This window comes from Medicago sativa, chromosome 4 (assembly GCF_051527215.1).
Source record: "Medicago sativa cultivar Bolivia chromosome 4, Bolivia_mono, whole genome shotgun sequence".
In the NCBI taxonomy this organism is placed as follows: domain Eukaryota; kingdom Viridiplantae; phylum Streptophyta; class Magnoliopsida; order Fabales; family Fabaceae; genus Medicago; species Medicago sativa.
Window position 1 is genome coordinate 61523079 of NC_140752.1, and position 23876 is coordinate 61546954.

General features: G+C 33.9%; 1 long non-coding RNA gene and 2 pseudogenes across 3 annotated transcripts; 2 read left to right on the plus strand and 1 right to left on the minus strand.

Moving 5' to 3' along the window:
• Positions 1-211: 211 nt before the first annotated feature.
• LOC146930433 (uncharacterized) lies at positions 212-2149 on the minus strand. Its single transcript, XR_015006376.1, has 2 exons — positions 2003-2149; positions 212-504 (listed from the first exon to the last, which is right to left on the minus strand). It is a non-coding gene; the product is annotated as an uncharacterized LOC146930433 (long non-coding RNA).
• Positions 2150-10433: 8284 nt separating this feature from the next.
• Positions 10434-11539, plus strand: LOC146930434 (fasciclin-like arabinogalactan protein 11 pseudogene; annotated as a pseudogene). The gene has a single exon (XR_015006378.1). The product of XR_015006378.1 is annotated as a fasciclin-like arabinogalactan protein 11 pseudogene (transcript).
• Positions 11540-14208: 2669 nt separating this feature from the next.
• On the plus strand, positions 14209-15363 carry LOC146930435 (fasciclin-like arabinogalactan protein 11 pseudogene; annotated as a pseudogene). The gene has a single exon (XR_015006379.1). The product of XR_015006379.1 is annotated as a fasciclin-like arabinogalactan protein 11 pseudogene (transcript).
• The last annotated feature ends 8513 nt before the right edge of the window (positions 15364-23876 follow it).

Consider the following 23876-nt stretch of genomic DNA (forward strand, 5'->3'; position numbering starts at 1 on the left):
CATTATGATGTTTACGACCTTTAACACGTCATTTCTATGCAATCTAGTTTTGTTCCCCGTGTTTGGTTCGCTAGGGTGTGCTGGTGTGTATTTGTCTGTGTCACGACCCAAAATTCACAATCGTGACCGGCGCACGAACTAGAGTATCCTAGTCCGGCAAGCCTATTGACGACACTTGACAAATTATAATTTAAACAATTTCCAAATTGACTTTCACTTAAAATGATATCCACTGAAATTTCGACAGAGTATCCTCTGTATTTTGAATATTTTCCAAGATTTTAATCCTGTTTATGAACCTGTATTCTCATCCAGAGTTTCAAAATGACATATTTACATATTTGTACATCTCAATAAAATATTCCTAGACTCCAAATAGCTGCAGATGCTCTGATTCAACATATACATAAACAAAAGAGACATCCATCAAAGAAGCCTACCGAAGAGAGTGACACGGCTGAACTTTGAGTCTACTAGCAGCTTTCTACTTAGCTGCTTGGAAATCTGGAAAAAAAATAGAATATAAAAGAGTAAGTCACAAGGACTTAGTGAGAGACAACAACCACCACCAACTAGAAGGGAAACACACAAGGACACGATTATTTAATTTCTCAAATCTAATGTTAATTTATAAAAATAGTAACCGTATAAAATTCTATTAATCCGCAATCGTTTATACGCATGAAAATTTACACATGTATAAATATTTCCAATCAAATAACAATAATTCAAAGAAAATCCAATAGCATGAAGAGGTGAAAAATAGGTTACAAGCCTTTAAAAATACACTGATGAAAATCATAATAAAAGCCTTTAAAGAAAATATAGAAAACTCCATTTAGTGAAAATGATCAAAATAATCAACTTCAAATAAAATATAAAATCACATTCAATTTGATTATACCAAAATAATAAACTTTAAAGAAAGCATGGAACTCCAACTTCAATGAAAATAATCAATGGGTGAATCGAGAACTAGCTCCATCTCGTTGATAGCTCTTTCCTACTAAGGGTATCCTTTCCCTTAGTGGTAGCTCCATCTAACGGATAGCTCTTTTCTCTCGACTCAAAACAAAATGTTTTTAAAGTATAGGAAAACCAATTTAGTGGAAATAATCAAAGTAGGTGAATCGAGAACTAGCTTCATCTCGTTGATAGCCCTCTCCTCCTAATGGTGGCCTTTCCATAGGGGCGGCTCCATCTAATGGATAGCTCTTTTCTCTCGACTCAAAACAAAGTGTAAAACATTTTCAATTAGGGTGTTTACCTCTCATTGATAGCCCTCTCCTCCTAATGGCGGCCTTTCCATAGGGGCGGCTCCATCTAACGGAGTAACTCTACCTAATTGAAATCACATACTAGGTGCACCTAGGTCGTCGTCATTAAAACCATAATTTTCAAAACAAATTCTCTAAACATCTCACAAACCATATTTTCAACATATCGGATCAAAATATGTACCATTAAAACTCAATTGAAAATCTACCCCTTGTAGTCATAAGTAAATCCAAATCAAATCCACGTCGAGTTCATATTAATACCAAAATCTTCGAAAAAAAGCACAATTCCAAAAACATATCAAAACTAGTTTTTAGAACCATATCAAAACTAGTGCCCAAAATATATGCAATCAAATCTCCATTAATATATCCTAAATATATCCAAAACTTTGTAAATCACAAGTAGCGTCAAAGTGAGTATATATTAATATCAAAAATTCCCAAAAACATATATCTCAAAACCGTATTTCTCCATATCTCAAAACGCATGTCATAGTATATGCAATCAAACCTCTATTTTCAAATCATTTGCTCAATAAGTCATAGATAAATTCAAATAGAGACCATAATAATATCGATGACTTTAAACATAAGTATCAATGAGAAGAAAAATGTTCAAAGGGTGTGTTCCCCATTTTTATAAACACTTAAACATAGAAAATTATCAAAATATCAATAATATTAATAGTGAAAATATGTGATAATGATCGTTATCAACTCACAGTTATGATGAATCAACTAAGTTTGCTCTCTAACCACTCCAAAAGAAGCATGTGAAGCGTCCAGCGTCATATCTGAGCACCAATAATATTTTCTCATGAATTAGAAACTCATTCTACTACTTCTCTGACAATAGTTAACCACAAAATCTCCTATCATCTACTCTAATCTCAAAAATTAATTTCTAAAAACTAATCATTTCTAAATATGCACTAATTGAGTTGTAAATTGATAAATATACCTCAAGAAGTTTCAATTAGCAACTTTCACAATATGGGTATTCCTCTTCTTTCCCAAAGCACATACCCTAACCCCAAAATTTCACCAAATAGAGCTTGTACTATGAAATAGCTTGCTTAGATGCATAATATTTCTTATGGGTGATTGATTTGTCGAAGTAATTTGATGATTTGAAGAATAAAAAAAAATAATACGAGTAACAGAGAAGAGGGACGAGAGTGAAGTAGCATGGGAAGAGAAAATGAGTATAAGGAAATGTGTGTAGAAGCTTCCCCTGTTTCCATTTTATTATTATTTAATTAATTTAATTTTTATTTTTTATTTTTTTTATATAATATGTCTTTATATGAAACGGTGCGTTTCAGTCTTCCCCACTTAAGAAAAATTCGTCCTCGAATTTTAACTACTAACCTTGATTTTTGAACATGTATGGATACTTTGCGCACATTACTTCTTTAGGTTTCCATGTTGTTTCTTCATCGGACGGTCCTTTCCAAAGAACCTTCATTGAAACAATCTCTTTTGAACGTAAACGTCTCACTTCCTTATCTACTACAGCTACCAGATGTTCGGTTTATGACAAATTCACATCCAATTGCACATCTTCTTTACTAATCACATGAGAAAGGTCGTAAAGGTATTTTCGAAGCATAGAAATATGAAAGACATGACGAACTCTTGAGATATCCAGTTAAAATACCAAACGATAAGCTACAAGTCCGACTCTTCAAAAGCTCAAACACTCCAAAATCTCATGTAAGAATACCTTCTCCCCCACTTTGAACTCCAAGGGACGACACCTCTAGTTAGCATAGTAGTTTTCCTACTCTAAGTTGTTACTAAACAATCTCGGGTCAATTCAACCTTTTGAATGACATCTTGAATCAACTCTAATTTCTCCATTTTAAACCATCATATTGGAAGCCTACACAACCTATCATACAAAACCTGAAACAATGTGATTTGAATACTAGATTAGTAACTATTTATATGCAACTTCCATTATAGGAAACCATCAGTCACAACTCCCTCCAAGATCAAGAACACAAGCACAAAGCATATCCTCTAAGTTTTATATAGTCCTCTCAAATTGATCATAAGTGTAAGGATGAAAAGTTGCACTAAGATCCAAACAGTTCTCAATGCAGCTTGGAAAAACTTCCAAAACTGAGCAGTAACTCAACCCCATAATAAGAGCTAACATACTTAGACAAATCATGCAAAATAAATTTTCCTCTAAATAAAGCGTATAGCCCCTTCATCTTATATTTTCAACTTTATCAATTGATTTATAATAACATGCACCTAGTGATAACCTTCTTTGAGAAAGATATAACTCTGTAGTGAAATTCATAGCCACGCGTACCCACTTTCATTCACGTGCTCCAACAAGATGAAGTAAACTTGAAGGCTCAATCTTTACTTACTAGCACACCGAACACAAAGACAAAATATGTTACATCCCTCTTCATCAAATTCCAACGGTATAATTATCTCAAGTATTAGTACAATGGTATAACAATAATGAAGAACCGACTCTTAATATATTTCTCCTTAAATCACCAACATTTGGGATATATAGTCAAGACTTCAACCACGAAACACCATCAAAATCAACTAATAAGTTCATAACTTTATTGTTACTCACATTATTTACCAACTTACCAAGTCTAAATCTTAACTGACCCTCCATGATATTATCAACTATGGTGGAACAAATTTACACATGGCTAACAATATCCTTAAATGATCAAACTCAAATTGAATTCTGCCTCTAACAAGTTCTCATAATTATTTAATTATAGCCCCATTCATTTTTGCTAAATGAGCAAGACTACTCATGAACTTTCTACTTAAATCATCTACAACAACAATTTCCTTTCTAAGGGTATATAGGTCCGCGAAATCAAAACTTTTTATGTTCAAGAGAGCTTCATCCACCTTCTTGGTCTTAAATTTAAATATCGATGTTGAAAGATATACTGAATACCTACCATCTTGGTCGGTATAAATCTCATGAGTCTTACCATCTAGATTATGCCTCTAAATCTTAAGAGCAAAATCATTGTTGTTATACTCAAATTATGCGTAGGATAGTTTAGATCATTACTTTCTTTACTCTTGGAATAAACAAGAATGTCATAGATGAACAATATCATGAATTGATCTAAGAATTGTTTAAAACCCGGCCTATCAAATCCATAAAAATGTTGGAGCATTAGTAAACCCAAAAAAGTCATAATCAGGATTTAAAATGCTCGTAGCGTGTACAAAAAGTTTTCTTTGATATATGCTCCCACTTAATCTTCCACTAATGATACCCAACCCACGCGTCAATCTTGGAAGAAAAAAAAAACAACGAGATCCTTAAAATTGATCAAACAACTCGTTAAACGATATTTACTCTTTACTACCACCTTAGTCATTTTCTATAACTCACACGTAATCGCATTGATCCATCTTTCTTCCTTACAAACAATACCAGTGTTCCTCAATGAAAATAATTTTGGCAAATAAATATCTTACTGAGAAAATCTTGTAGCTGCTCCATTAACATCTAAAGTTTTGCTAGGTCAAACGCTAAAGAGGTCTAAATATGGGCTGAGTGTTATGAACCAAGTCTATAGAGAATTCAATCTTACTACCAAGTGGAAATCCAAGAAATTCTTCAGGAAAAATTATGATACCCACACGCTTGTAACTCTATAATTCTCCCTTACATACCCACTTATATATCCTTAATCAAGATCAATTATCCTGGATAACCTCTCTTCATTAACTTGTTAGCTCCTAACTTAAGGTGAAATTATATGCTACCCAACCCGTTTTTCCTCAAAAGTAGAAAAATGATTACCCAATATCTCAACATAGTAGAAAAATGCTCGAAGAACAACCAATTCACACTCAAATTCTAAAAAAAACTATACTAAAGCTATTGTTGTTCATACAAGACTAGCTAATGGTTGTGTCGTAGTTTTCGAGGATGATCCCTCCTATTATAACCTAGTTGAAAATATTGAAAGCGTACTTTACCATATTTTAAAATATTGCCATAGTTGAATCAACCATAATAGAATCAAGATTACTCTAGGAGGAAGTGGATTATCTACATGCTCCATGATCTTATATACTATTCTGCACTATGCCCAAAATTGTCTACCATAACCATCCTTCCGTGATATTGCTATTTGTTGCCCTTAATGACCAAATATAACTTCACCGCCATGTTAAAAATAATCATTATATAATCATCCAACTTGTTTCTTACGAGAATCCAATTTACTACCCCCCCTTTAGCTTTTGTTGCCAAATCTGAAGTGTCAAACTTGAAAACTTCGCAAATTAGGACAATTAGATCCAACCACAAATCCACTTATGTAATCTCTTAATCCTCTAATGAACCATTTGATACACATCTCTTCTATGATAGGGTGAAGATCATTCATTGAAAGCTCAGTAAAACGGGGTTTGTACTATGAAACTGACATGGAATCGATCTGGTCCGATCATTCCAACTCTTGAGGGAATCCATTTCCAACACTTTCTAGAAGGAAACAATCATAAACAATCAAATGATCTCACTTCATTCCAATGGAGGTTATTCCCCTTTTTTTTCTTCTTTTCCACGCAAGTGTATCAAACCAACCATATACCACACCTTCCAACAAAAATGAAATCAACTCCCACATCTTTATATTTGAGCATCCTAATGCCTTTCATAATCTCTATACAACATCAATGGATCCTTACGCACACTAGACGTAGAAAAGGTCAGAGTTTAAGTTTCATGAATATTACTAGAGCAACCTTAATCCCTCCAGATGAATTTGACATCTACTCTGTGTTGACCGTCAAGATTTGTTTGTCTAGATTATGATGTTGCTTCCCAACAACAGCCCCAACAAGTTGTATCAAAACCCATGGCAAAATTTGCCTTCCTCTAGGAACCTTAACACTAACTACTCCTACAACCAAGCTACGTCCGTCAACATGAACGACATAAGTGCGGACCAAACCACGACCTCGTTCACTAGGGTCTTAAGGTTGGGAAGTACACCCATAAGGAATTGTCTTCCCTTCTAGTGGTGATCCTTGAATTGGGTGACATACTCATCAAATGAAAGAAAATTGACAAAAAATAGGACGAGACGAGAAACAAAGTGAAACAATTCAGAGACCAAAAGAAATAATAAGATTGGACAACAAATGACACTACCATAGAATGCAAATAGATTTTTGCAAGCAAATGGTGCCGCGGTTCACAATTTACAAGCAAGTATCTATTTTCATTCTATGTCTGCAGCTATTAGGATCTACAACCGAGCTCTGATACCAACTTTGTCACGACCCAAAATTCACAATCGTGACCGGCGCACGAACTAGAGCATCCTAGTCTGGCAAGCCTATTGACGACACTTGACAAATTATAATTTAAACAATTTCCAAATTGACTTTCACTTAAAATGATATCCACTGAAATTTCGACAGAGTATCCTCTGTATTTTGAATATTTTCCAAGATTTTAATCCTGTTTATGAACCTGTATTCTCATCCAGAGTTTCAAAATGACATATTTACATATTTGTACATCTCAATAAAATATTCCTAGACTCCAAATAGTTGCAGATGCTCTGATTCAACATATACATAAACAAAAGAGACATCCATCAAAGAAGCGTACCGAAGAGAGTGACACGGCTGAACTTTGAGTCTACTAGCAACTTTCTACTTAGCTGCTTGGAAATCTGGAAAAAAAATAGAATATAAAAAAGTAAGTCACAAGGACTTAGTGAGAGACAACAACCACCACCAACTAGAAGGGAAACACACAAGGACACGATTATTTAATTTCTCAAATCTAATGTCAATTTATAAAAATAGTAACCGTATAAAATTCTATTAATCCGCAATCGTTTATACGCATGAAAATTTACACATGATAAATATTTCCAATCAAATAACAATAATTCAAAGAAAATCCAATAGCATGAAGAGGTGAAAAATAGGTTACAAGCCTTTAAAAATACACTGATGAAAATCATAATAAAAGCCTTTAAAGAAAATATAGAAAACTCCATTTAGTGAAAATGATCAAAATAATCAACTTCAAATAAAATATAAAATCACATTCAATTTGATTATACCAAAATAATAAACTTTAAAGAAAGCATGGAACTCCAACTTCAATGAAAATAATCAATGGGTGAATCGAGAACTAGCTCCATCTCGTTGATAGCTCTTTCCTACTAAGAGTGGCCTTTCCCTTAGTGGTAGCTCCATCTAACGGATAGCTCTTTTCTCTCGACTCAAAACAAAATGTTTTTAAAGTATAGGAAAACCAATTTAGTGAAAATAATCAAAATAGGTGAATCGAGAACTAGCTTCATCTCGTTGATAGCTCTCTCCTCCTAATGGTGGCCTTTCCATAGGGGCGGCTCCATCTAACGGATAGCTCTTTTCTCTCGACTCAAAACAAAGTGTAAAACATTTTCAATTAGGGTGTTTACATTTCAGTCTGTTAGGAATTTGTGTTTATTTATACCTCATTTGCTAATATTTGTTGTAATACCCTTTTAGGACTGATTATGTGGTTGCTTAGTAAGGTTCATGCCCCCTCATCTTTTTGTACTTTCTCTTTATTTTATAAATTTTCCTTTGCTTAAAAAAATGCTCTTATTGGAAAGAACACTCTACACATTCTCCAGACCAAGTTCTTTAGTTTTGGGTGGGGGTGAGGGGATTTGAGTTGCATACAATGCACCAATAACCATAACACCTAAGATGGGAATAGTCCACAAGCTCCTCCATACACAGTCGATAAGCACTCTTTAAAGAATAGTGTCCATTTTATTCCATCTTTCCAAATCACTCTGTATGTTTGTACATGGGAAAGAATGGGTGTTTTTAGGATCTTAGTTGCTATGTCCTCACTAAACAAATATTGCACAACCTCTTGGTTCCAAGTCTTGCTTGCAAGATCAATTAAACTATTTACTGTTGCGTTTACGAAGTGAGAAGCACACAGTGAAATACATGAAATGCAGCCACATTCCATCTGCCAAGGTTCATCTAAGATAAGGATAATGTCCCAAGAACCAATATATATCATCTGGATCCACCTCGAACGATAAATTTTGCATTGAAAATACTATGCCACACATAACTTGGGTTATGACCCAAATATGAAGACAAAAAACTCTTGTGAGGGAAATATCTAGCTTTGAACAATGGGATACCAAGGCGTCTTGCTCCATTTGGAATTTCCATCCTAGTTTAGCAAGCATAGGCAAATTGAAAGCACCGAGGTCTTCAAAACCCAATACCTCCGTACAATTTAAGCAAGTCGAAATTTTTCCAAGACATCAAATGAATACCACAGTTATTTGAACCACCATGACCCCACCAAGCAGAGTTCATCATCATATTCTCAATAGTCAACACAAGAGAAGTAGGTAGGAGGAATATACTCATACATAAGAAGGAATTGATTGCAATACAAAATTGATCATTACCTCTCAGTCTACCTTAGATAAACACTTACTACTACACAAATTAATTTTTTTTCTTCCAAATTAGATCGTTGACAAAGCTAAAAGTTCCCGACTTATTCCTCTCAATCTAGATGGTAGCCTGAGGTACTTACTAGTACCTGAAATCGCATGTACACCCAAATTATTAGTAATTGAATTTTGAAGAGTTTTGAGAAATTTTTTGGCAACATATTTCTGACTTTGGTAGACTTAAACCTTAACCAAACACTCCTTTCTATTGTGGATAAATTTAACTATGTTTGTTGGTTAGTTAGTTGGCTTGTAGAGCAAATAACTCAACTTAGCCTATAAAGAGCAAATAACTCAACTTAGCCTATAAGTGCTTGTTTTGTATTCATTTGATATAATTCATATCACACATCAATATCTTGTATGATCATAACCACTATGCAATACAATTCACCATAAACAAAACTCTCTTCATCCTCTCTATTCTTAACACAGATCTGAACGTTCTGAACTCTCTCATTTCTCTTATCATTGAGTGTAAGCATCATCTACGAATAACATGTGAAAAATCAATGAAGCGCGCGCCTCCACATATGAAAGCAGCCTCGATCCTCAACACTACAAAAAAGAGATGAATGCAGAATACCCCTCCGCACATATATGAAAATATATGATATGGAAAATAAGGGTGTTAAAGAGGATGAAAACAATTTGACTTCGGGCTGAACATACTAGCTGTAGGTAATTGAATAAGCCTTACAAGAATACAGTAATCAAATTAATTGCATATTATAACCCAAAATATGATCCGAATACCACACTTAGGTCATTAACAAAAATCAAAATGATGAAACCACTCTTATGATTAAAATATGGTGTTTAATTCTTATGATTAAAGTATGGTGTCTAACCTACACTCAAAACCACTCTTATGCTTAAAGTATGGTGTTTAAGTTGTATTACAATGAATAATGGGTTGCTTTATAAGTTTAACTAAATACTGCAAATCTTTTCTTTCACAAAAAATACTGCAAATTTTATAAGTAGAGAATCATTCAAGAAAACACTTGACAGCTTAGATATATATGATATATATAAAACTGAATTTACGTAATAGATCATAATTTAAATTGGTTAAAATAAAAAGGCTCATGTGATACACTTTTAAATTTGTTATTGCATCCAAACCTACTATTGTATTATAACTATTATATATAGTTGAATTATTATTAGCAGGAACTTGGTAAACCTAGTTAAATTTTATTCAAAAAAAAAAAAAAAAGTAAACCTAGTTAAATGTATGATAATTTTTTTGGTTTTGCTACTCACTATTTAGTGATCTATTTTTTCTTGACATTACACCTTATTATAGATATATGCATTAAAGTTTCTGCAGCACTATTTACTAAACTCTCAATGTAATGTCATTCTCCTTTTCTTAATACATTAATTCTTTCTACAAAGATATTAAAAATAAGGTATCTCATGCATCTTCTATATCAACTAATGCATCAATTTGGCCCAGATGCCTTTAGTAATAATAAGATAAAAGATCCTTATTCTACATGATAGATGGGATATACCACCTTCACATAACACAGCTATAAATTATTCTCACAACCATAATATTTCACCAACCTATCATTTCACTAATCAACCTCTTTATATATAACCCTTCTCTTCCACACTCCCCAATCATCAAACACATATTTCATCATTCACACTCTATCATAGCCATCAAAACCATAAACAAATTCTATTTACAAACAAGGCTTAAAACAAAGAAGCTTGAAGATGAAACAAGCAACTTTTTTCTTTTTCTTTTCACTCTTTCTTCTCTTTTCATCCACATTATCCCTTTCACAAGCACCTGAATCATCCCCAAAATCTCCAAAAAAAACACCCCCTACCCCAAAAGCAACAGCACCATCACCAAAATCATTAGTCCCCACATTACCTGAATCACCAGACTCAACAGACTCCGTCCCTGACGACATCACAACAATCCTCAAAAAGGCGAAAACATTCTCCGTCCTAATCCGTCTCCTAAAAACAACAGAAATCATGAGCAGCGTAAACTCACAGCTCATCACAGCCAAAAACGGCGGCTTAACAATCCTCGCGCCAGACGATTCAGCATTTTCAAGCCTCAAAGCAGGGTTCCTTAACTCCTTAGACGAAAACAAAAAAATTGAACTTTTACAATTCCACATCTTACCTCAATATGTAGCGAGCTCAAACTTCGATTCTTTAAGCAACCCTGTTCAAACAATAGCTGGTAAAGACCCAACAAGGCTTCCACTTAATGTTTATGCATCAGGTAACAATGTCAGTCTTTCAACCGGGGTTGTTACTGCTTCCGTTGTGGGTGTTGTGTACACTGATAACAAGCTCGCGATTTATCATTTGGATAAAGTGCTTCTTCCTCGTGATTTCTTCGCTACTAAGGCACCTGCTTTGGCTCCAACTCGTACTGCTGCTGCTAAGGCTCCTAAAGCTGCTAATAAGGAGAATTCTTCTGCTGATGATCAAGACCAAAATGATCAGGATCAAGGTAAATCTGGAGCAGTGAGATTGTGTGGAATTCTTGGAACAACGTTGGTGTCTTTTGTTGCTGTAGCAATGATGTGGAGTTGATGAATGGTTTCCATTTGGAAGTTGCATTTTTCTTTTCTATGTCTATTACACCATGTCACTTTTTTGTTGCTTTTCATTTGAAATTTTCTATGGTTTCTTGATTTCTTGTGTATGAATCCTTGTGTCATTTTTATTGTATAAAAAAGTTTGATTTGGATGATACTTCAAATTTTATTGGATTAGCATATAAGCTTATTCAATTTAATGAGATGCGTTTGATAAATAAGTTAGCTTATAACTTATAGTGGATAAGTTAGTTGATTGAATTTATAGTGTTTGGTAAAATTAACGGTCGAACTAGCTTAAAAACATGAAATGACATAAAAATATATATTTACTTATCATCTAATTTTTTTCAATTACATGGATAAAATTGAAATAAAAAATGAAAATATAAAAGTGTTAAGCTATAAGCTACTTGAATTAACTTATCATAAAAGGCTATAAGCTAGTAAAAATAAACCATAAGCTCATGATAAAGTAATGGCTATCAAATAGATCTTTTATAGTCAAATGAGCTTATAAAACATAAGCTATATAAGCTCAAAAAAGTGTCTTGCCAAATAGACCCACATGTATCATCAAAGCATTGCTTACGAGATAACGTTTACTTAAACAACTATGCATGGTATGGCGCTCTCTTCACCTTAGCATTATTATTGAAGAAGATGGAGAGATGAATTAAATATGAATTTTTATATTTTTTACGGTTAAAAATTCATATTTAATTCATGTTTTGTTGAAAAAATCTATAATTTTTGGGAGAGTTTTGCAATATTCTACAAAATTTCATTATAAAATACAAATATTACACATGAATTGATTTAAAAATAAGGACCAAAAGTGGTAATTGAAAATTTTAAAGGGACTAAAAATTGAAGGAAAATTTTAGAAGGACTTAAATGAAAAGTTGGTATATTTATAGGGATCAAAAACATATTTAGGGGGGTGTATTGGATTAGGATTTTAAAGGACAATTTTTGCTTAAAAAAGTCTCAAAGATTTTAAAAGATTTTGTAGGATTTTAATGACTTTCATGATTTTAAAAGACAATCAGGATTTTCAATTTGGATTTCAATGGATTTACATCATAAGATTTTAAAGGATTTTAAAGGATTTTATGAATTTATAAGATTTCAAAAGATTTTATAAATTTTAAGGACTCATTGAAAAGAAATGATTACAACACACTCTCTATCATATTCGTCAAAAAAAAAAACACACTCTCTATCATAATATTTTGAATACATACTCTTATTTTTTATTTTATTTTTATGAGATAGAGAGAGGGGGAAGAGAGGAGGGAGAGAAGGGAGAAAAGAGAGGAGATAGAGGGAGAAGATATATATATATATATATATATATATATAGAGAGAGAGAGAGAGAGAGAGAGGGAGGGAGAAGAGAGAGAGAGAGAGGGGAGAAAAGAGAGGAGAGAGAGAAGGGAGAAGAGAGAGACGAAGAGAGAATGGAGAGAGAGAGAGGAGGGAGAAAAGAGAGGAGAGGGAAGGGAGAAGAGAGGAGGAAGAAGGGATAAGAAAGAGATGTAAAATTTTTTAAAGAAAAACAATCCCAAGAAATCTTATGTCTTCATGAAAGACTTTTTTTTGTTAAAATTTCACTAGACAATCTCACAAAATCCATCAAAATCTAATTTATTAAACAATCCTTTGAAATTTGAATGATTTTGAATACCATGAGACTTTTTTTAAGTGATGAAAAGTCTTGATTGAATACCTCAAGACTTTTTTAAAATGACAAAGAATCTTGATTGAATACCACAAGACTTTTTTTAAATTGCAAAGAGTCTTGATTGAATACCACAAGATTTTTTCATAATTAAAAAGTCTTTTAAAATCCCTTAGAATCCTAATCCAATACATCCCCCTTAATCTTCTTTTTGTTATTTTAAATGTTTTTGTTAGTTTAGTTGTTTCTATTTCCATTTTATTAAAAGTATATTATGCGAGTTCTAAAGAAAAGAGGTATCCATGGTATTCAACGCATCTCGAATAATCATGCTTTCTTGTAGAAAATAGAATAATCTAAGAATATTTGGATGATATGACAAAGGATCTCTTCCAACTTAAACAAAGATTTTGAGTTGGAATCCAATCATAAGAATAATGCAAGTTCACATAAAAAAAAAAGAGCAGATTATGGTCGGATTGATTCCAGTTTTGATAAATTAATGTTTTGAAATATTTTATATTAAATGAATTGATATTTTTTTAAGTGATTTATGCTGAAATCATATTTTAAAAGAGAGTCAATAAGAGTTACCTTTTTTAAGAGAAGAGGAAATATGCACAATTAATATAAGTATTTTTGAACAAGCACAATTAATATATTGAAGTGTGTGTTTTAAAATAATGTTGAAAATCAATTTTATGTACAAAAAAATAGGCAGAATAGAACAATCTGATAGCTGTATTTTATATGCAGACATCAATGGTTACGATATCCAAATCCACTATTTTGAGCTGAAAATAGATGGATTGTGCATTAGTTCCAACTGAAAGCAACACATTACATTGTACCAAAAAGAAAAAAAGAAACACATTACACAATACACATCCATTCATCTAATTTGGTTCCTTACAACTAAGCTTTCACTTTTTCTATTGTTTTAATCTTCATTGATGCCCCAACATAACCTCCTTTTCAGATAAATGATATCATGAGACCTTAATTGATGTAACACCTTAATTTCATGCTAGATACCAAAATTTAAGTTAGCAAATCACAATTAAGGGTCCATAACAAAGCCTTTTACCTAAATGTCATATTCTCCAAGCCTCTATAAAAGCCTAATCCTTAGAATTATCAATGCATCAAGTGCTCATTGCAACTTCTATTCCTACCATCTTCACAACTTCAATATCACCTAAAACTTTCTTTAACAAAAAACCAAAATGATTAGAACTCAATCTCTCTTGTCCTTCTCACTTGCACTACTAGTTTCTCTCTTGTATTCAACCACCACTAGTTTATCTCAACTATCACCAGCTACTGCTCCTATACAACCTACACTACCAGCTCCAACCACACCAGCTGCAGCTCCTAAACCATTGGTACCTTCATTACCAGAGTCACCTAGTGATTCCACCCCTGACACCGCAGGCACTGTTGACATTGTCGGAATCCTGAGAAAGGCGAAGGCATACAATGTCTTCATTCGACTCATGAAAACAACTCAATTGATCAACCAACTCAATTCACAACTATTGGCTACAAAAACAGGTGGATTAACGATTCTTGCACCGGATGACAGCGCCTTTGCAGGACTCAAAGCAGGATTCCTTAACTCTCTTTCCGATGGACAAAAGCTCGAGTTGTTACAGTTCCATGTTATTTCAGACTATGTATCTAGCTCTAACTTTGATACTCTAACCAACCCTGTGAGAACACTTGCTGGAGCTAAACCCGGAAAGGTGGAACTGAATGTTGTGAGTTACGGAGGAAGTGTGAACATATCGACAGGGGAAGTGAACACAACAATCAATGGCATTATATATACTGATAAACGTCTTGCTATTTACAAAGTTGGCAAAGTGCTTCTTCCTATGGATTTCTTTTCCGTTTCTAAGGCACCGGGGAAGGCACCATCTTTGGCACCAGAACCTTCAACTGATACAGCAAAGGCGCCTAAACCTGATAAAGATACATCATCAGATTCGTCGCAGGTAATTAATCCAACTGAAAACAAGTCTGGCTCTATCAAGATTGTGTATGGAAAGTGGATGTCACTTGGACTTGTATTAGCTTTCGCGTCGATGATTCAAATTTGATATTGAGAGATGAGCATATGAGTTTCATTCTTCAGAATACGCACCTTCTGTTATAATTTTTCTGGGTTTTGTCTTGTTTTTGAATTCTTATCTTAGGGAGTATAATTTGAGAGGAGAGAGCTTTGTAATGGTTTGCGTGACTATGTTGTGGTGATGCTATCTTATGGTATTTATTTAATTTGCTTGTTTACAAAACTCAGCCAATTATTATCTTTCTTTCCTAAACAATTTGGACCATTTTTGTTGAAGTTTATATTGGATTTGGAGTATCACATTGCCGAAGTTCAGGCGCTGTTGGATGTTAAATAGACTTGGATTTCACTCTAAAAACTAACTCCTAAGAAGAGGGTGTTCAAGAATATATAAAAATTCATCAATCCGAAAATGTTGACGATGTAAAACAGAATTGGACGAGGACCACTTTATAGACGTGAGAGTGAGTATTGAAGTAGTATAAGATTTCTACATTGTTAAGGTTTGACACTAAGATTTAACTCATTTAACATTTTCATTGAAGAGATAATTAAGTGTCATATATAAGGCAAATGTTTCCTAGTACATAAAGTTGTCAAAATTGTGATTTTGTTTTAGATAGAAAGAGAACAAAATTGAAAATTGTAAAATTGCAATCGAAATCGAAGTTGTAAAATCGCAATCAAAAAGATTCTACCAAAACAAAAATAATGCTAAATATATGTAATAAATTGTAGGCTAAATTGCACTTTTCGCCACCTAAGTTTCAAAATGTTGCGATTTTGGCCCTCTATAAAAAAAAATGGCAATTCTGGCCCATTTTGTCCCAAAATTTCTGAGAAGACGCCACGTGTTTCAAAATAGGGGCCATAATCGCAACTTTTTGAGAAGACAAGGAGTCAAAAAAATCATATTTCTCTTATGCTAGAGGGTCTAAAGAGCATATTTCCCTAAACATGGGTTCACTTTTGCCATTTTTTTTAATAGGGGCTAAAATCGAAACATTTTGAAACTTAGGGGGCGAAAAATGCAGTTTAGCCTAAATTGTATGTAGTCATAAATGAATCAAAGTTTCAAGTCCACAAAATATTTATACATAAATGACTCAAAATCTAGATGCCAGAAAACCTGCGATTTTATGCAAACTGAGTTAATGTCGACTTGCATAAAAAAATTCTTAGAATCCTTTAAAATCCTTTAAAGACTTGCTATTTTGCAAGGATTTCACGATTTTATGCGATTTTACTAGGATTTTTCTGTTTTCAGATTCTATAATGGATTTGGATAAATGAAGGTGAGTAAAGTCACACAATCCTGAATTTTGGGATTTAAGTCGTGATTTTGTCCATAATATTATTGGAACATCCCATTTTGACAGTAATACCAGACATTTGCAAAGAGGAAAATTCTATGGTGAAGTCATGAGAATGACTTTTCTGGTGAAGTTAACACTATAACATCAAAAATGTATCACTTAATCTTTTTACAAGGTTACACTTAAATTAACAAGGTTACACTTAATCTAATTTTATCCTACCTTGTTTTAAGCGTAACACCCCACAAAGTGTAACACTTAAAATTTTATCATCAACTATGTTTGCATGTTAAAGATTCCAACGATAAAATAGTATCTGTAAGTCCAAGATGTTGCAGGCATTACTAGATGAATTACTATTGATCATTAATCAGTAATCAACAATTTAAAAATGAATCAAACATTAAGATCAAAATTAACTTTTTCAAAAAAGTCAGTTTACTGACTGCACCGTAGAAGCTCCCTTGCAAAGAATAAGGTCTAAGAACAATCAAGAATTATTATTGGAACATCCCATTTTGACAGTAATACCAGACATTTGCAAAGAATAAGGTCTAAGAACAATCAAGAATCATTAACTATCATTAAATGGTACAACTATGTTCTTAAATATAAACAAAAAGTCAACCAAATGAGATGTATCTCGTTAAAAAGTTGAGCTTGATAAATCAACTTTGTTTTTTTTTTCTTGCTTATATTTGAGAGCGAAGAGAGTAAACACACAAGGTTCGGTGAAGATCAAAGACGTGACGTGGTGGTTTACGGTGCTCCGGCGTGGAGAACGTTGAGCTTTCACGACGAAGAAAAATTGTGTCTTTAGACACGTTAGCATTTCAATGCTCATGTCTACGTTAGCATTCCAACGCTCAAGTCTGTGTACGAGAGGTTGTTATGTGCGAAAAATGGGTGAATGAAAAACGTACCTTGTGGGTGACGCTAAATCACCCTTATGTTAGGCACAAAAATCTCTAACTGTCTCTATGATATGCAGTGCAATCCCAAGAGGCAGTTATATAGAGATGTGATGGACGACGGGGATTAGATTGAGACGGGCTCCTGTGCGGTGATCCGCACGAAGTCTTGCATGCACCTACACCCTTTTCGGCCTTGAGTGCTCTTGGGATTTGGCTTGTAGGGCCACTTGCTATTGGGCTTTTTTCGGTCCGAAACAGTTGCCCCCCAAGTCATTACTGTCTTTATGACATAATTGACTTGTTCTCGGGGTCCGTTTTCCTTGGCGGTGTCGTTGCATGGCGGTCTTGGAATACCTGAGGGCACCTTGTTTGAAGTCGCGCTCATTGTAATGTGAGTGGGGTAGTTTGCATTAAATGTTGAAACATGAAAAGATTTTGACGTGATGTATTTTAAGTTTTATTTCCCATGGGTCGTTTGCATGGTAGGTACGTGTCTCGATTTGCGAGACTCGCGCACCTATGACTTTTGAATGCGCTGCGTTTTTCGAGGTTATCCCATACCATTGGATCGTGTCTTTTGATTTCCATCGATCTTGGGAAAAGATAGACACGACGACAATTTTCAAATTTTAATGAACTTTTCATATTACTCTAACATGCGATTTTCACGTTGGTGGCAAAGTACCCAAGGTGAAAGATAAATGCTAAGGGGTCTTTCACATCAGTGCCAAAGTACCTGAGGGGGAAAACACACTTTTCACTTCACTAACACAGGTTTCATTTTATCGTTTTCATCATTCTTTTGTGTTTTCTCACTCAGCAACCCTAATCTCTAACACAATCAAGAACCCTAAGCTCCCAATAGTTCTCAATCGTCGTTCTCGATTTTTTAACTCTATACCGATTGTCTTCGTTCTCACGATTGATCTCAATCATTTTCATCGTAAAAGGTGATTCTGCGAACCAACTCACAACACATAAGTTAATAGCATACAACGGTTAAAAGCCTACAAAAAATACGATAAAATCTAAATCTCCAGAATACCCATGCTTTCGGATCTGCAATGTTGAGGCCCAAATCATTGATTGAATCTGTGAGTGTCTGAAGTTGGTCTTTCAATAAGAACCAAATGACATAAACCCAACCCTCCTCGATGAGTGAAATAGAAAGAAAACTTAGAGATAAGGTGAAGTTACTCTCACTAAAAAACTAGGGCCGTTTTTTTGCAATTAAAAATAGAACTCGTTCTCCTTTTAAAATTAAAATATCTAAAGAGTCCACAGTCTTCCCTCACTGTTGCATGAGCCTGCAACACTCAAAAAGAAGGGTCTAACATCCCTAGTTAACACCCTATGGTTACCCTAACATCCCAACACTAATTCTCTATTCAATTCCTTAATTCTAACAACTTTTTACATGATTCAATCCTTTGATCAAAGCCCTAGTTTCCTCACTTTTCTCCCTTTTAATCTTATCTTCATCACTACTTTGCAGAATTCATAGATATAATAATAAAAAAGTTTTATCAACCCTAATTCTCCCTTTCCACCATATACAACCCAATGATGAAAGGTTTCTCCCCATTGCCTCGAATTCTTCAATGATTGCAGGTTTGTGGTTTTCTTCTCCTTGCTCTCTCCTTCTACTCTTCTCCTTTCATGTGGCTGCTCTTTTTCTTATTCCTTTATGTGACACACACACACACACACATAAGCAAAATACAAATATTTATATTTAATAATTTTTTTATAAAAAAACATAGGATAAATATCTTTCATGAATTCATAAAAAAAGAGATGAACCATAAAATCAAATCTGCTTCAAAGATGTAAAAACAAATCCTGATAATTAAGTGTACGTATCCAAAACCAAATTACGATGACCATAATCATTCTATTCATTTACGTTAAAAGTGTATATATGTTCGATGATGTAACGCCCACACTAAACGTATCTAGAAAGTTTAGCATGTGCATTATCTTTAGTACTGGATACATTAAAATTTACAACATAATTCTTCGGATGAATATTTTAGACAACAATATGCGTTCGTACAATTAACAAAACACTACTACTAGTCCAAAACATAGAAAATACATCCTTGAAATCCAAACATCCTGCAGCGGGTACGAACGAACACTTGCTGATTATCCATCCGGCTACGACTTGCTAACTCTTGCTGAACCAATCTGCTGATCTGAAACAAATAAGGATTGGGATGAAACATAATGTCTCAGTGAGTTCTACCTAATCCTAGGCTATAGGTAACCTCGGGGAAACCTAGGGTCACCACATGTCTACAACACAACCTGTCGGTTGATTATACGTGTGTGGATCATGCTTGCCAAGACGGTCGTGCATACTAGATCCGTCGTAGGTTCATCTTAACTTGTCATGGGTCTTGACTTACATTATACGTGTCATGGCGGTTAAAGGGAACCTAATACCGCTATGACAAGATACGCTAAACGCATCGAGGCCTAAACATAACATATTCATGACACGATCCTAAACCGGATGCTCGGGGTATCCTAAGATCGCCATCGGTATAACTTCATAGCTTTCTCTATTTACATAAACCTGTATATGTCTAACAACATATCATATTCTTGATCACATAGTAATCATACATAGTCATATTCATTCATTAGGTTAGAGGTTAGCGTTGAACAAACATTATTATCTTGATTCATTTTACGAAGTGCATCGCGTGGAGTAACCCCAAATACATTCCCATACATGACCGATGAAAACCTAGCTAAGGTACATCGGACTCCCTCAGTGTCGTGCGGGCCCCTCTTGCAGAGCTTATCCCGTTCCCCTGGCATGAACCTCTTGAGATCCCAACCTTGCGTGGATCGTAAGAGACACGACACCTACATCTTACTTAAGGTCTTGTTCATGTACATGTGTAAAAGAATTAACCTAACATGCTTGCTCGTTTACCACGGGTCCGTGATCTACCCGATTAGCGGTAAACTACTTCATAGACATTCTTATACATGTGAAGAGATTATACTTATTCAATATTCATGCCTTATCATACTTAGGGTTCATGCTAACATCTAGTTCTCGACGATCTATGTCGAGGTTCTATGCTTTTCCCCTTTCTTAGTCATCGCTACCCGATTAACATACCTAAACTCTCTTGTACTATTCTTGTCGTACATGCTAAGATTGCCATGATTTTCATTTCATGAATCATTTGATGTTATGTGTATTGCTTAGATGTTGTTTAGGGGTTATGAAGTTGGAAATCGACGTAAGAAAGGCTTCAGACTGCACCACCGGCCCCAAGATGAGCCAACAAGCCAATGAAAAGTTGGCCAGGAAGCAGCATTTCGCTATTAGCGAAATTCATCTGGGAAGATTTCGCTATTAGTGAAATATTTCGCTAATAGCGAGTTTCTTCGGGTCTGTGGCGCAGATTTTACATTTTTGACCCAAAACTCGTCCAATCGATCCAAAAATGCACCATATACATCCAGCAACATATTTTGACAGTAATAAACATTTTGCATGAAAATTTTAACATATACATCACAAGATTTAGCAAAAGGGGCACTAGGGTTCTTATTTCCTACATAACATAATTCATAATTCTCACAAGAATTTACACAACCTAAGGGTGGGAAAACTATCTATAAAACTCACTTGACGTTTTACTCCAACCAAAACCCTAGCTCTTGAGGGTGGGAAAACTATGTATAAAACTATCTTCAAGCTTCAACATCTATCTTTTCTCCAACCAAAACCCTAGCTCTTGAGGCCCTTGTCCAATGTTCCGCAATCTCCATTTCAACACCAAACCCTCTTCTTCTTGATGTTTCTTGCTTATGAAGTACCTATGATTCATGCTTGCTTACCACTCGTACCAATTTGGAAAGATTGCTAGCTAAAGAGGGAGATTGGGGGCGACATTCTAGAGAGAGGGAGGAGAGAATTCCATTTCTTGTGAAGTTAGAGAGAGAAATAACAATGCATAATGAATAATTTGTGACCAAACCCACTTATAAACTCCTTGAGAGAAAGTACTGAAATGCCCTTGTCTTAATCGCTTTTATAGTAACACTGATAATTAACTCGTGCTTAACTGACACCGCCTCGTAAAACATTCCTCATCGCAGTGAATCTCATGAACATGTTCTCTGGTATACCTTCATTTGATATAATTCTGATACTAACGAGTGGGATATTACAGATGAAAAACATGTCTTCTATTACTTATGTTGTGCAATTTGAATTGTATTAGTTAAACCAGACAATCATGTTATTCATTCTATATTTTGCTAATATTACCATACCAACGATATATTCAACAAACCCGCATAATAGAACGAGTATTTTTCTAGTTATATCAAAAGCAAAAAAAACATAGATGATACATTATATTAAAATACTATTTTTTCAAAATATATTAGATATTTAAATTACATACATCTGATGTGTATTGTAGCGTTATTTCAAGAGTATAACAATTTTTTTGGTGGTGGCCGGGGTTTAAACCCCGGACCTTGCATATTTTATGCATTATCTATACCAACTGAGCTAAGCTCACAAGGACAAGAGTATAACAAATTATTATTTCATTATTTGATCAAGTGGTCTAATGACTAAAAATTCACCCCTTAAGGTAAATAAGTGGGGAATTCAAAATTCAAACTCTGGCCCTTTTATATCTCAATGTCTCTATCAACCGAGTTATGCTCACATAAACATAACAAATTGTTTTAGGTTTAGTTTGTTTGAATAACTTTGTAAATACATACTAAATTTCCTAGTAAAAAAATGTTAGAAGTAGAAATAGAATAAATAATTAATCTACATAATCACATAATGTCTTTATTTATTAAGTTAGCTATAATGCAAGGATATTTTTGTTTGGCTTTTTTTACTGCAGTACTTCTTTTTTTTACTAAAAACAGACAACATTTTTTCATTCAAATTGTTAGATTACGCCGATACAATACAAATTCACTAAAAACAAAAATGATAAATTTGCGAACAAACTCATAACATTCATGTTCATAACCTAAAATGGTAAAATACATAAGCTTACAAATATGACTATATTCAATTGTTTGGAATAGCCATATCTCTGCATTTGTGATAAGATGTACTTGATCGAAGCTAATCTAAAGCCATATCTCAGGAATATACATTGATTGGATCTGCACTTGATCGAAGTTGATCTGACAATCTGAAGTAATCTAACACCACAAAAAAGACGACGAGAAAACAAAAACAAAATCACACCAAGACGACAAACATCACACTAAGACGAAGAAATCACGAAAAATAACTAAAGTAGGGAGAAATTCTAGCTCGTGCTTGGCACGGGTCGATATACTAGTTTAGTGTACAATTTTGGAGATTGACACCGATTTAGTGTACCATTTTAGGATAGGATTGAATGTGAGTAATTGTATATATTCTCACTTATAATTTGAATAAATATGAACCATCTATTTAATTTATGACTGACGCTACTCACACCCAAAAAAACACGTTACACCCTAAAATACTAATATACCCTTTAATTAAAATAAAAATTTCAAATTAATCTAAAATCCTTTCATCCATCGCTTAATCACTGAAACCTGGAAACGTAATCCTAATTCACGTATTCCTCCTTCCAAACACTCACACCGAGTTTTTGAAAGCTATCACTCTTTCTCATCAAACTTGCGTGCACAGAGTCTCTCTCTCTGAAATCAATTGTCGCACGCTCGCCGCATCTCCACCACTTCGTTTCAGAGCCCGTCACAGTTTGAAGGTAAGATCCTCCCAACTGAGCTTACGTAGTTAATGTAAACTGAGTTTACAGCTAAGTAAACTAAGTTGATGCGCGTGTGTATAAGTGTGTATAAACCAGGCATGAGCAACCTAATTTGTAAATCCGTAAACTTAATTTACACTAACCTTTGTAAACTGAAATTACATTAACCTCTTATATACATACATAAACTAAATTTACATTAACCTAAATTGAACATAAGTAAACTTAATTTACATTAACCTAAATTGAACATAAGTAAACTTAATTTACATTAACCTAAACATAAGTAAACTTAATTTACATTAACCTAAATTGAACATAAGTAAACTTAATCTACATTAACCTAGATTGAAAACTGAATTTACACCAACCTAGATTGAAACCTAGATTGAAAGTACGTAAACTGAATTTACACTAATCTCTTATATACATACGTAAACTAAATTTACATTAACCTAAATTGAACATAAGTAAACTTAATTTACATTAACCTAAATTTGAACATAAGTAAACTTAATTTACATTAACCTAGATTAAACGTAAGTAAACTGAATTTACACCAACCTAGATTGAAAGTACGTAAACTGAATTTACACTAATCTCTTATATACATACGTAAACTTAATTTACATTAACCTAAATTGAACATAAGTAAACTTAATTTACAATAACCTAGATTGAACACGTAAACTGAATTTACACTAACCTCTTATATACATACATAAA